Source organism: Eleutherodactylus coqui, chromosome 3, assembly GCF_035609145.1.
Source record: "Eleutherodactylus coqui strain aEleCoq1 chromosome 3, aEleCoq1.hap1, whole genome shotgun sequence".
In the NCBI taxonomy this organism is placed as follows: Eukaryota; Metazoa; Chordata; class Amphibia; order Anura; family Eleutherodactylidae; genus Eleutherodactylus; species Eleutherodactylus coqui.
In genome coordinates this window covers 55,351,572-55,365,711 of record NC_089839.1, presented here as the reverse complement: position 1 = coordinate 55,365,711, position 14,140 = coordinate 55,351,572, and the positions used below count along the sequence as shown (strand labels likewise).

General features: G+C 46.0%; 1 pseudogene; it reads left to right on the top strand.

The window, feature by feature from the left end:
- Positions 1-14,140, top strand: part of LOC136620684 (alanine aminotransferase 2-like) — a 79,591-nt pseudogene that overhangs the window by 64,217 nt on the left and 1,234 nt on the right.

Sequence of the window (14,140 nt, the reverse complement as noted above, 5' to 3'; positions counted from 1 at the left end):
GAGCAATAACTCTCCATAGAATGTTATGGAGAAATGATTCTTCATGGGGATAAAAAAATCGCAGCATGCTCCATTTTTCTGCGGTTCCTGCATGCATGACTTCCATTGACATTGCAGACGGGATTCCACAGGAAAAGCTGGAGATTAAAAAAATCTAAAGCCCTGCGCATGTCCAATGGCGAGCCGTGCGGACCATCAGCAGTGCAGATTTAATATTCAGAAAGCAGGTACGTGCTTACTGAAATAGTGTACTATATCATATACGCACCACCCCTCTGTATGGGGGAATGATGAAAAGAGATTCTCTATAGATGGTAATATATATTTATTATTAATGAATGAAAGATGTTAAAGATGTTCCCATCATGCAGTAAATGGAAAGGAGCAGATGATGGTCATTCCGCTCTTCAGGCCTCGGCTTACTTTTGTGTTGTTTTTCGAAATGCAGGTGAAGATCACACATAGGTGACGCTTTCCTGGATTCCTACAACATGGGCTTACTTTTGTGTTATTTTTCGAAATGCAGGTGAAGATCACACATAGGTGACGCTTTCCTGGATTCCTACAACATCAGCTTACTTTTGTGTTATTTTTCGAAATGCAGGTGAAGATCACACATAGGTGACACTTTCCTGGATTCCTACAACATGCCTCGTTCAGCCTTTGGGCCCTCTGTTTGTCAAGTCCGGGGGGTGAATGAGCTGCTTACAATCTTAGCTGCTTCCTTCTGTCAAGTCCGATGGGTGGTGAAGCTGCATTCTTCATTAGCAGCTTCTTTCTTTCATTGTCACCACATTGTAGATGAGACGTCCAGATGGTTACATAGCAAGTAAGGTCGAAAGAAGTTCTTCGATTTCAACCTGTTATTTCTTGCTATGTTGTCCCAGAGGAAGGCGAAAAACCCCTGAGGATTGTTGGTTTGTCCTCATATTAGGGGGGAAAATTCCTCCCTGACCCCAAATATGGCGATCGGAGTAAGTCCCTGGGTTGTTGAAGCTCGAATCTACGTGGATGTTAAGTGGTGGATGTTCAGTCGGCATTGAGCTATACTGCGGTATTAGTATGGGCAGGGCTGCCCTTTACAAGAGTCTGTACATGGTATCAGGTATGTTGTGGAAAGTAGTAGGAATTGATAGACGGGGTAACATGGATGGATGTCATTAGTTCTGCTGGTTGGTCGTCCACCAGCTTAGTTTGCTTTCTTCTTGAATGGCCGCCTGGCAAACAGATTAGCCATCCAAAATTTGGTCTTGATGGTATCAACAGGATGATAATGATGAGACCACTCCGGACAAATAAAGCTAAATCCTTTAAAGATCTTCTGGTCTTTAGATCTTACTTTGTTCTGTTGTTCTTCATAGTGCAGAATTTGGTCCATTTTCAGGTTAACAGAAGCTGCTGTCATGATTGGTGGTGGTACGACCCTCCTGGCTTCCACATCTTCCCAATTGATGTTGGAAAAATATGGATGTTTCCGCACGTCTCCTTCTACTCCTAGCCGATGGTGCTGATCTTTATGCAGCAGTCCTAGTAAGAAGTTCAGTGTGTCAGGAGACAGTGACTCTGGGTAATTTGGAGAATAGCGGAGGATGGCAAGCTTAACTTCATGCTTATTTTGTCCAGTAAAAGGAGACTTAGATGTGTACATCTTATACAGTATCACACCTATGGCAAAAAAATCTACCCCTTCTCCATGTTGCTGGCTCCTCACCATTTCTGGGGCCATATACTTAACTGTACCTACACAGTGTCCTATAGTCCTGTCTTTTGCATCCATTGCAGCCACACCAAAGTCAGTAATTTTGACATGGCCATCTGCGCACAGAAGGATGTTTGCTGGTTTTAGGTCCCGGTGTATGATGCCTAACCTGTGCAGGAATTGTGTGCCACAGATCACTTCGGATATGATAAATTGTATTGTGGGGTGATCAAGAGGACGGTGCTTAAGCATAAAATCATGCAGGTCCCCTCTGGTGGCCAATTCCATCACATAATAGACAAATTCTTTTGTGTGGAAGGCTGCCAGGCCGTGAATCAGGTAAGGGCTCTGGTGGGACAGTTCTAAGATATGGCGCTCTACAAAACTGCACGCATAATTCGTGAAATATAGTTTGTTAGTTACTTTAATGGCAACACATTCCTTGCGGATGATGTCTCTTGCCAAATAAACTTCTCCAAAGCTTCCTTCTCCCAGTGTCCGATGGAATGTAAAGGACTGTAATTTGAGGGGTACTGTGGCAGGTGTTTCCTTGCCAGGTTGTTCGAGTTTGTCCATACAAATGTTGCTTGGTATGGGTCCCTCATCATGACTACTGCCACTCTGAGAGCTTTTGATGCTTTTGTGGAGCTCCTTTTCTAGAGAATTGCTCTTGCTTAACTCCTCAGATTGACACACTTCTCTTTCTGTATTGATACCAATGCCTGTATTTTCCCGTTTATCATCGTTCTTTTCCTTCCCTTTAGATGATTCATTGTCTGTTTATAGAAAACAAAGGAACACGTGTTAATATGTATAAGAATTATTACAGTCTTCATTGCTATCCCACAGCAACACATATTCATATATAGTCAGATCACGGAACATAAAACTGACAGTATATTCACTAAAGTGTAAAACCCTAAACAAAGACCTAAATACTGTCTTGTGTCTGCAGCTTTTATAGCTCTGTTACTTCCCGATCTTTTACCTCTACTGTTGATGTTACTGGGTCCTGGCATTTCACAAGAAGCTCTTTGGCTATCTTTGATGCTCTCTTCATCCTCTCCAACTTCCTTGATTGGAAGTTCTTGATTATCTTCTACTTTAATCTCCATTTGTTCTTTTCCATTCTGTTCATCCTCTGCATTATAGTGCTGGATGTACAGATCTTCGAGTCTCTGGATTTGGTCATTAATACGATTGTACTCTTCCAGTATTTCCAAATTAGCAGCATTGTACTGGGTGCACAGATCTTCCAGGATGTGGATCAGGTCATTAAGATGTTGGTGTTCTGCTTGTATTTCCTGTTCCACAAAGCTGTCTGTCACCAGTTCTGCCTCCTCATTGTTGGTCTCGATGTTTTGGTTTTCCTCCACATCGTCCTCTTTTTCCTGCTCTTCAGATGACACATTGGCTGTAAAGAAAAAAATGTATAGTTATATGATAAGGAGTCAAATCAGGAAACCTGAAGCCTGCTTTATACATAATGAAGGATAAATGAGATATAACTAAGGAATGATAAAGTAGATGGTTAGAGAATTTTCCAAAATAAGATCTCATCCAAGTACTTGTATTTCATAGTGTTGCCTCATGAAGATACCCCTGTCCATATGTCTTATTAGGGCAGAGAGGCTAACACAATAAGAATAAGTCATGCCTCAGGGGACCCAAATGTCCAAGAATTATGGGGAGGGCCATTCATCTTAATGGCTGGTCCATAATATTACATGCTGTAACTTTAACCATAATCTTTTCTTATATGAGAAGTTGCATGTATCCTACCTTTGCTATCCTCCATATTGATGCTGGGTTCTGGGAGTTCCTCCTCTATATTGGTAGCACTGGGCTCTGGGAGTTCCTTCTCCATACCAATAGGTTTTGGGAATTCCTCCTCCATGATTATCTCGCTGGGTGTTGGGAGTTCCTCCTCAATTATTATCCCGCTGGCTCTGGGGAGTTCATCCTCCATGTTTATTCCGCTGGGTCCAGGGAGTTCTTCCTCCATGATTATCCCGCTGGAACTGGGGAGTTCCTCCTCTATGTTTAATCTGCTGGGTGTTGGGAGTTCTTCAGCACTTCTCTCCTCTTGGATGGTAGTGCTGCGCCTCATAAACCCAGTAATCCTTGCCCAGCTTTTTTGCAAGCGCGCTAAGAACCGGTTCTTTTTTGGTTTCTTAGCTTCATTTGGCTTGTCCTGGCCATCACGGCCATTGTTGTTCTCTTCAGGAATGTGCTTGATCTTATCAGCTACTTCCTGTAAATGGTTGGTCTTCTTTTTTGCCTTCATTTTATCACAAAGGCGAATATATAGAAAATCTAGAAATCCGTATGGATTGACGCTCTCACTTATTCTCTGCTAGCTGCAGCAAGTGAATGCAAGGATTCTGACCCGTGCACCGGTATGAGAAGGCTTGTGCCATTGTGATGTCATAACTGCCATTGTGATGCCATCTCACCATTGTGATGTCATCAACTGCCTTCAGGAACATTCTAGAACATGTATAGACATGTTTATAGGTACAAGATGGATCTTACATTGGTAGATAAGATATTAGAACCAAGAACATAAATACAGTGCCAGAACTGATCGTACTACATACAGTAGCAGAACTAATTTGTTTGCCTTTGTAAAAAAAGTCTATTGTATACTAATTTAAAAAAATAAAACCAGCATATAGCAGACTTACAATTGTGTCCACGCTTTTATGAGCCCCTATCTAAAGATTTTGCTGAAGATCAACAGTTTGACTTTATTGTGTATTTTTAAATTTCTATTGAACTCAATTGGGAAAATCTGCAGCAAATTTGCAACCAATCTGCAGAATAAGAACTCCTTCACACGGATGCACATGCTTCAGCTGATGTGAATAAAGCATTATTGCACATGTCTGCTTATTTTACTATACTTTTTGCACCCGTAAAGCATGTTCATTTGCACACAGCAAAGACTCATGGATTGAAATGACTAATTAGTCTAATGGGTTCGAGATGTGTTCTTTTCCCCATGTAATTAGGCATTGTTTCACACATATTCTAGCATATTGCACGTGAATGTTCGCATCCCCATTGAGTTCTATAAGGAATATTGGGTGCGTTTTTTTTTTTCCAGAGACCAAAGTGAGCAATCCGCAGTATAAGGGCTCCTTCACACGAGTAAACATGCTTTTACACGTGCTTCAGCTCAACGTATTTGTACCATGAACATGCCATTTTTGCATGCATCTGATTATTTTTCTATACTTTTGCACCCATGATGCATGTTCAATTGCACACAGCAAACAAAGACACACCCATTGAATGACAAATTAGTCTGAGTTCCAGATGTGTTCTTTTTTCTACGCAATTATGCAGTGTTTCACACATCTTAACATATTGCACTTGCACATCCCCATTGACTTCTATGGGGATTTTCGTGTGCAAGTGTGCAAGAAAATAGAGCATGCTGTTTTTTTTCTGAGCGAGCAAAATGTGCAGATAAAATATGCTCATGTGAGCTAACCCATTGAAATCAATAAGTTCTATTCACTATCAATTGCACGTGGAAACACGCCCTTGTGAAGGGGGCTTAGTGTATGCCCACACGCACTGAACATTTTTTTGCTGTGGATACCTACGGTGTGGATTTTGACACAGGTTTGTATGCAGAAATGCTGCAGAATTTCCCACTAAATTCTGAGCAGCATTTCCGCTACATAGAAACATACCCTTAGGATGTGGTTACATGGCCCATAAATACTGCAGATTTTGCATATGGTAACTCTGCAGAGTTTGCTATTTAAGCCATGTGGATGAGATTTAAAATAGCTCATCTATGTGGAAATTCCCTCACGGAATCCACAGCGGAGCTGATATGCTACGGATTTTAAGGATGAAATCTGCAGCAAATCCGCACCGATGGATGTGGATTTTGTAACTGCTGATTTTTCAATGTGTAAAATCTGCAGCAGATATAGCCCACGTACACATACTCTTGCACATTATGGGACTGCAGTGTACAGGATGGTCTGCAGAGGGTGTTAAACAGCCATTCTGATACTTGCAGAGAGAAAACACCTATGGGTGTGGCATGAAATAAGATAAAAGGAGCAGTTCCTACCTTACTCAGGGGGAAGTGACAGCTTAGCAAAGCTAAAAGGTCTGCAAGCCTGAGGTCCAGTGTGGAAGAGTGAGAGGTGATGTGAAGATGCTGCATTAGGAACTGAGAGCCTGAGGTCTGTGCTGACTGGTTTGGCCTGTCACTTTGTCTGTAAAAGGAGGATGCCCTCTAGACGCCCTGTAGCGGGTTAGTGACGGTGACCCTGTGGGTAATGAACCCTGGGCAATTGTATGCTGTTGTGTACCATACAAGTTTGCTTTGCTGTGTGCAATAAATGCAGGCAGGTGCCAGTTTTAAAGACGTCAAGTCTCCTGGAGTCTTTATACATCAATGTCCAGACCAAAAGATCGTCAATGTGCATGCAAGAAACCCCGGCTTGCCACAACATACATCTGCACACTGTAGAAGTGCAGTGACGAAAGTAGCCAGTATGGCGCTAGAGAGCAGGCTTTTTGAGAAAGTGTTCTGATAATTTGTCAGGTAACACCTGTGTGGGTATGTGTTGAGGAAAGACTACCTCCAGACCAACAAACTCAGTGTACCTGGGAGTGGTCTGTTACAAAGCAAGTGGGTGCACCATCTATAATACTTGGTTAGCGCAGTCATTCAGTGAAATCGCTTTTGCATTTGTCCATGAAGAATGTGATAAACACACAAGGAATCTTAAAGAGATTCCCTGTTTCACTTGTTTGTGATGGTACCCTGAGACAGAAGCAAAGAGTAACTGCACTTTTAGGAAACTTGAAAGGTAAAATGTTTTGATCAGTGGGGTCCAGGTGCTGAAACCTCCACTGATCAGTGATATGAAGGGGTTGCAACGCGCACATAAGCCCTGTGCCCCTTAAACCATCATCGTTGTTTGTCAGTGCTTTTCGGCTGCTGAAGACGGGAGCATAGACTTCTCGGCTGCTGAGTACGGGAGCATAATCTTCTCGGCTGCTGAAGACGGGTGCATAGATTTCACGGCTGCTGAGGACGGGCACATACATTTCACGGCTGCTGAGGACGGGCGTATAGACTTCACGACTGCTGTGGATGGGCGCATAGACTTCTATGCATCTGTCCAGCTGTAGAGCAGAGCCGACGAGTTTTTAGGGCCGACTGACTAACCCTTTCAAATACTTATCATAAACTTAGACCGGATAGTCTGAAAATGCACCAAACTTCAGCGGTCCATGCTAGATGATAAACTTGGTGCATCTTTAGTACTTTCTATTGGATGGTTGGTCTACAGCAGTAATTTGCACCAAATCATTGCACAACTTTTAGTGTTCTCTCTAAACCACGCCCTCTTGTCAACTGAAATTAAAAAAAATAAAATTCTACAATATAACTGTGTGGTGTACAATGCATGAACTAGATTTTTGCTGCACCCTGAGCCCCAATTCTGGTGCATTTGCTTTGTTAGACCCCCTGCCCCCCACTGTGCCTACATATAGCTACTGTAATATGTGACATTGGGGACCTGTGGGGAGCGGCTGTGACTTCTGCCTTGTCATAAAGAATCTCATGCTTTCCCCTCATAGGTTCCCAAAAGTAAATCTCTTATATCGCTTACTAAGGATACAGGGAAGACTTCTACATCTTTACCAATGTAGCTGAGCTGCAATACAACACCTAACCCTATGGACAAGGGTGGCGCTGTTTGGAAGAAAGCAGACATGTTGATCTAATCCTGGACAACCTCTTTAAATTCTCCATGGCCGGTTGCGCCAACCATCCTGTTGATCTGGGTTTAAAGTCATCAGTTGTTGACCTTAGTGTAAGGTCACCAGTTGTGCACCAACACTTCCTGATCTAAAACTTGCAAAACCAATTTCACTTGATCTGATTGAAGGTTGAAGCTAGAGGTGTATCCTACATGGTGATTGGTGATTGGTCAACTAGTTTGATCTGCCAAAATTGGGGGATCAAATTGAATCAAGATCACAGGCTAAACGGTGTGGGTGCAAGGCTCTTCTACTTTATCTTGGATCAACTCTTTTTAGATCAAAACTTTGGTGCAATAGCCCTAGATCATGGCTTTTTATATCATTAGAGCTGCTGACCCTAAAGGGGTTGTCCAGTTGTAAAATATAGATGGCCTAGCCTTAGGACAGGCCTCAGGTGTAGATCAGTAGGGATCCACAGCCAAGGGCATCTGCCATTAGCTGTTCACCAGATTTATGCACTCCAACCCAGCCAACGACTAACTGGTAAAGGTCCTGGGCTGCAGACCTCAGCTGTTCTACTGTTGATGGCTCAGACTATAGACCAGGCCATCACTAGTTTGCCCCTGGACAAACTTTAAGCTATAACCTTCATCGCTAGGGGGAGCTTATCATACAGACTTCAGTTCAATGTAATCTGTATGAAAGAAGTTCCCCCTAGTGGTAGCTGCAGACCCACTCTTATAATGGGATTGTGTAGCCTAGAATCAAAAAATCTGCTCCACATTAGTAGTTTTCCTGCCCAGAGTCAATGCAGTACCACGAGCCTATGCATGAGTGGTGCTGTTTCTGCAAGACTGTAGTAACCTGTTGTCTTCTCTCTATAGATCAATATCTGTAACTCCACTCAGTAAAGCTCCCAAAAAGATGACGCCAACGTTCTCCTGGAATACTGGATCCAGATCTTCAAGGTAGTTCTGACTGCAGGTTTTCTGCAGTGGAAAATCAACAAACAAAAGCGTCGCTCTGATGGGATCAATACCAAAACCTACAGAATAACAGCAGATTTTGATGCGGATCTGCAACAGATTTCACCCTTTCAAGTGAAGGGATAAAGTCTGCTGCAGATCTACACCAAATCCATTGCATGTGAATACACCCTTATTGTAATGGTGCCCCAAACGTGGCAATATACCTCTCTAGTCAGCAGTGCTGTTGCTGCCGAACAATCACCTGGCAGCCTCCGAGCCCAACGCCTCCCCTGCTTTGCGCTGCAGGCAAAGGGGAGGAGTCAGGCTCTGATGCTGCTGGTGATCACATGACTGAGCAGTGCTGTGGCATTACAGGAAGCTAGCTATGAGGACACCACTGGGTGGCCTGGGGGCATTAGAGGTGGTTTGAGTGTCTGCCCCAAATGCCCCTACTGTAATCTGTCAGGTTCTGTGCGTTCTACCTTTACGGCCTGTCCAGCCTCATCCTGCACTCATTTATAGGTTGGGACTAGAGATGAGCGAGCACACTTGTCCTAGCTTGATGCTCGTTTGAGTATAAGGGTACTCGAGATGAACACCACGCGGTACTCGAGTCAATTTCATTTTTCCCCCCGCATGTTTAGTGCCATTTTCTAGCCAATAGACATGCGGGGAAGGCATTGCCACTTCCTGCTGTGACGTGCCAGCCCTATCCCACCCCCGAACAGTGAGTGGCTGGACTGATCAGGTGACCGCCAATTACTTAAACTGGTCCCGCCCAGAGGTTAGGGATAGTGCTGCTGCTGATATAGAGACAGTGTTAGTGTAGGATCCTGTCTTCAAGAACCCCAACGGTCCTTCTTAGGGCTACTCCACATGGTGTGCCTTATTGTTGTTGCTGGCTGGGAGCAGTAGTGCACCAACTTTTTTTTTATGCATCTTGGGCTATGCAGGCCATTTCAGCTATAGCGTTCTCAGTCTGCAGTGCATTACGCAGAGTTTAGGGACAGAGCTGCCTATATAGGGAAAGTTTTACAGGACTCCTGATCCTCTGTGCAAGAACCCCAACTGTCCTTTTTAGTGCTACATCTGACCGTGTGCTTTACAGTTGTGGCTGGCTGGGAGTTGTAGTGCACCAACTTTTGTATTACGCATCTAAGCCTGTTCCCTGCCTTTCAGTAATAGCGTTCTCAGGCTGCAGTGCCGTGCAACCAGCTCTCACCGTGAAACTGCACTCTAACATTTCCTAGCCTGCTGCAAACTAGTTCAGTTATACCGTTCTGTGTGTGCTGTGCATAACGCAAAGTTTAGGGACACAGCGACTTCTATAGGGAAAGTTATACAGTCCTGATCCTCCGTACAAGAACCCTAACGGTCCTCCTTAGGGCTACATCTGACAGTGTGCATTTTAGTTGGGGCCTGCTGGGAGTTGTAGTGCACCAACTTTTGTATCACGCATCTAGGTCTGTTCCCAGCCTTTTCGTAATAGTGTTCTCAGCCTGCAGTGCTGTACAACCAGCTCTCACCGTGAAACTGCACTCCAACATTTCCTAGCCTATTGCCTACTATTTCAGTTATACCATTCTCTGTCTGCAGTGAATTAGACAGCGGTCTCACCGCTAAATGAGTTCCTGGGTGTGGTGAATCACAGCCGGATGCTGAGGTATTAGGAGAGAGGCAAGTTTCTGAGCTCCCCAGCTTCATATCACAATTTACGGGTCTGCGTGGTAGACTTTCATTACAAACAAAACAGTGCAAGCAGGTCCTGTCGTGGATGGCAGAAAACGCGTCCAGCAATGTATCGACCACCCAGTCTTCTACGCAGTCCACTACTCCCGGCCTATGGACTGCAACTCTGAATTCTCTGGCTGCTCCTCCTTCCTCCCAGCCTCCTCACCCCATGAAAATGACATATTCTGAGCAGGCAGACTCCCAGGAACTGTTCTCGGGTCCCTGCCATGAGTGGGAAAATACGGTTTCTCTCTCACCTCAGGAGTTTGTCGTGACCGATGCCCAACCTTTGGAAAGTTCCCAGAGTCCGGGTGATGAGGCTGTAGACTTCTGGCAACTGTCTCAAGAGCTTTTTATGGATGAGGAGGTCGATGATTATGAGACACAGTTGTCTGTCAGTGAGGTAGTAGTAAGGGCAGTAAGTCCGAGGGAGGAGCGCACAGAGGATTCGGAGGAAGAGCAGATGGACGATGAGGTGACTGACCCCACCTGGTTTGCTAAGCCAACTGAGGACAGGGCTTCAGAGGGGGAGGCAGGCATATGATGGCCAAGCACCCCACAAGGTGGGACGAAGGCCATTCACCGCCTCCGAGTCACACCACTGCCTCTTCTCCTGTGCCCCAATCTGCCACACAGATCCAATCCCCCTCCCAGGACACAGGCACGAGCGCCTCCCTGCCTGCACCCACACCCTCACCTCCATGGTCCTCCACTCCAGCAAGCAATGTTTCTCAGCACAGCGTTCAGCTGTCTCTAACACAAGTGTTGGAGCGAAAGTGCAAATATGCCGCCACCCACCCGCATGCACAAGCTTTAAACGTGCACATTGCCAAATTAATCAGCCTAAAGATGCTGCCGTACAGGCTTGTGGAAACGGAGGCTTTCAAAAACATGATGGCGGCGGCGGTTCCGCGCTACTCGGTCTCCCGCAACATCAATCGTGCCCTCACCAACGCGGTTACTGGGAAGGTTCACTTAACCACGGACACAGGGACAAGTACTGCCGGGCAGGGCCACTATATCTCCCTGATGGCACATTGGGTGTACTTGGTGGAGGCTGGGACCGAGTCAGAGCCTGGGACCGCTCACATCCTACCCACACCCAGAATAGCGGGTCCTACCTCGGGGCTGCTATCTGCGGCGTTTTATGGCACCTCCTCCAAACCCTCCCCTTCCTCCTCCTCCGCCACCTCTACCTCTCAATTAAGAAGTGTAAGCACGTCGCCAGCAGTCGGTAGTGCGCAGCAGCACGGCGGTGGGCAAGCGTCAGCAAGCCGTGCTGAAACTAATCAGCTTAGGTGACAAGAGGCACACAGCCCTCAAGCTGTTGCAGGGTCTGACAGAGCAGACCGACCTCTGGCTTTCGCCGCTGAGCCTCCAACCGGGCATGGTCGTGTGTGACAAACGCCGTAACCTGGTGGCAGCTCTGCAGCCTCACACACGTGCCATGCCTGGCCCACGTCTTCAATCTGGTGGTTCAGTGGTTTCTCAAAAATACCCCCACTTGTCTGACCTGCTCGGCAAGGTGCACCGCATCTGCACACATTTCCGCAACTCCACCACGGACGCTGCCACCCTGAGGACCCTGCAACATCGGTTTCAGCTGCCAGAGCACCAACTGCTGTGCGACGTGCCCACATGCTGGAATTCTTCGCTGAACATGTTGGCCAGACTGGACGAGCAGCATAGAGCAATAGTGGAATACCAGCTGCAACATGGGCGGCAGAGTGGTAGTCAGCCTCTGCAATTCTTTACTGAAGAGTGGGCATGGATGGCAGATATCTGCCAAGTCCTCGGAATTTTGAGGAGTCTACCCAGATGGTGAGCGGTGATGCGGCCATCATTAGCATTACCATCCCGCTGCTTTGCCTGCTAAGAAGTTTGCTGCAAAGCATAAAGGCCAACGCTTTGCAGTTGGAATAGGAGACAGGGGATGACAGTATGTCACTTGATAGCCAGACCACCCTCATATCTATATCTCAGTGCGTTCTGGAGGAGGAGGAGGAGGAGGGGGGAAGAGACAGCTGGCCACACTGCAGAGGGTACCCATACTGCTTGCCTCTCATCTGTTCAGCGTGCATGGGCTGAAGAGGAGGAGGAGGATCCTGAAAGTCATATTCCTAGTGAGGACAGCGATGTGTTACCTACTGGGACCCTGGCATATATGGCTGACTTCATGTTAGGCTGCCTTTCCTGTTCGCTTTAGACGCATTCTGGCCAACACGGATTACTGAGTGTACAGCCTTCTCGACCCACGGTATAAGGAGATTCTCATTCCCGAAGAGGAAAGGGGTACAAGAGTGATGCAATACCACAGGGCCGTGGTGGAAAAAGTGATGCTAAAGTTCCCAACTGATAGCGCTAGTGACATAGGATGCGGTTCAGAGGGCCAACTAGCAGGAGAGGCATGGGGATCAGGCAGCATGTCAGGCGTAGGCAGGGGAACACTCTCCAAGGCCTTTGCCAGATTTATGGCTCTCCAGCAGGGAGTGTCACCACTCCCTAGTCAAGGCTCAGTTGGACGGAGCAGTGTAAAAAGGTGGTGAGGGAGTACGTAGCCAATAGTACCACCATTCTCCGTGATGCCTCTGCTCCATACAACTATTGGGTGTCAAAGCTGGACACGTGGCACGAACTTGCGCTGTACGCCCTGGAGATGGTACACTTGTACTCTTGGTACACCAATTTTTCAGGCCATCGCCAATACTGTTAGCAAACTAATTTTTCCAGGCTTCGCCTGTCCTCTTGGTAAACAACTTTTTATAGGTGTTCGCCTATACTCTTGGTACACCAATGTTACTAGGGTCCGCCTATACTCGTGCTACAGAAATGTTACTGGGGTCCGCCTATACTCTTGCTACAGAAATGTTACTGGGGTCTGCCTATACTTTGGCTTCTGAAATGTTACTGGGCTCTGCCTATACTTTTTCTACTGAATGGTTTGAGGGGTTTGCCTATACTCTTGCTACAGAAATGTTACAGGGGCCTGCCTATACTTTTGCTACAGAAATGTTACTGGGGTCCGCCTATACTTTGGCTACTGAAATGTTACTGGGGTCTGCCTATACTCTTGCTACAGAAATGTTACAGAGGTTCGCCTATACTTTTGCTACAGAAATGTTACTGGGTCCGCCTATACTTTGGCTACAGAAATGTTACTAGGGTCTGCTTATACCTTGAATCGTTCTATGTCTGCAGTGCATTAGACAGAGGTCTCACCGCTAAACAGTACTGTAATATTTCCTAGGCCACTGCAAAGTATTTCAGCTCTGCCACTGTGCAGAGCATCTCACAATACCCTTTCCTTGGTGGGGTTGAGATAGCCGCAGTTACCAGCACTATCCACTGGCTTTAGAGTCTTCTCCCCCTCCATACAGCCTCTCCTATCTACAAGCCTCTGCGAGCAGTAAATTACCCCTAGGTATCAGCGCAAGACAGCGGGTTAATTTTTTCAACTCACCTATACTTTCGCTACAGAAATGTTACAGAGGTTCGCCTATACTCTTGCTACAGCAATGTTACAGGGGTTCGCCTATACTCTTGCTACAGAAATGTTACTGGGGTCTGCCTATACCTTTTCTACTGAATGGTTTGAGGGGTTCGCCTATACTCTTGCTACAGAAATGTTACTGAGGTCTGCCTATACTTTTGCTACAGAAATGTTACTGGGGTACGCCTATACTCTTGATACAGAAATGTTACACGGGTTCGCCTATACTTTTGCTACAGAAATGTTACTGGGGTCTGCCTATACTTTTGCTACAGAAATGTTACTGGGGTCTGCCTATACTCTTGCTACAGAAATGTTACAGGGGTCTGCCTATGCTGTGGGTGCACAAAGACTACCCATTGCGGTGTTTTACCTGTCTTGCACAAATACACTGACTGACTAGGGCAGAAATGTGGGCCAAGGCTGAGGCCCTTAGCAGGGTGAAACTCTGCCATGTTTGGGCACTCTGATTTCCTCATGTGTAATACCATGTTTGAGTTCCTT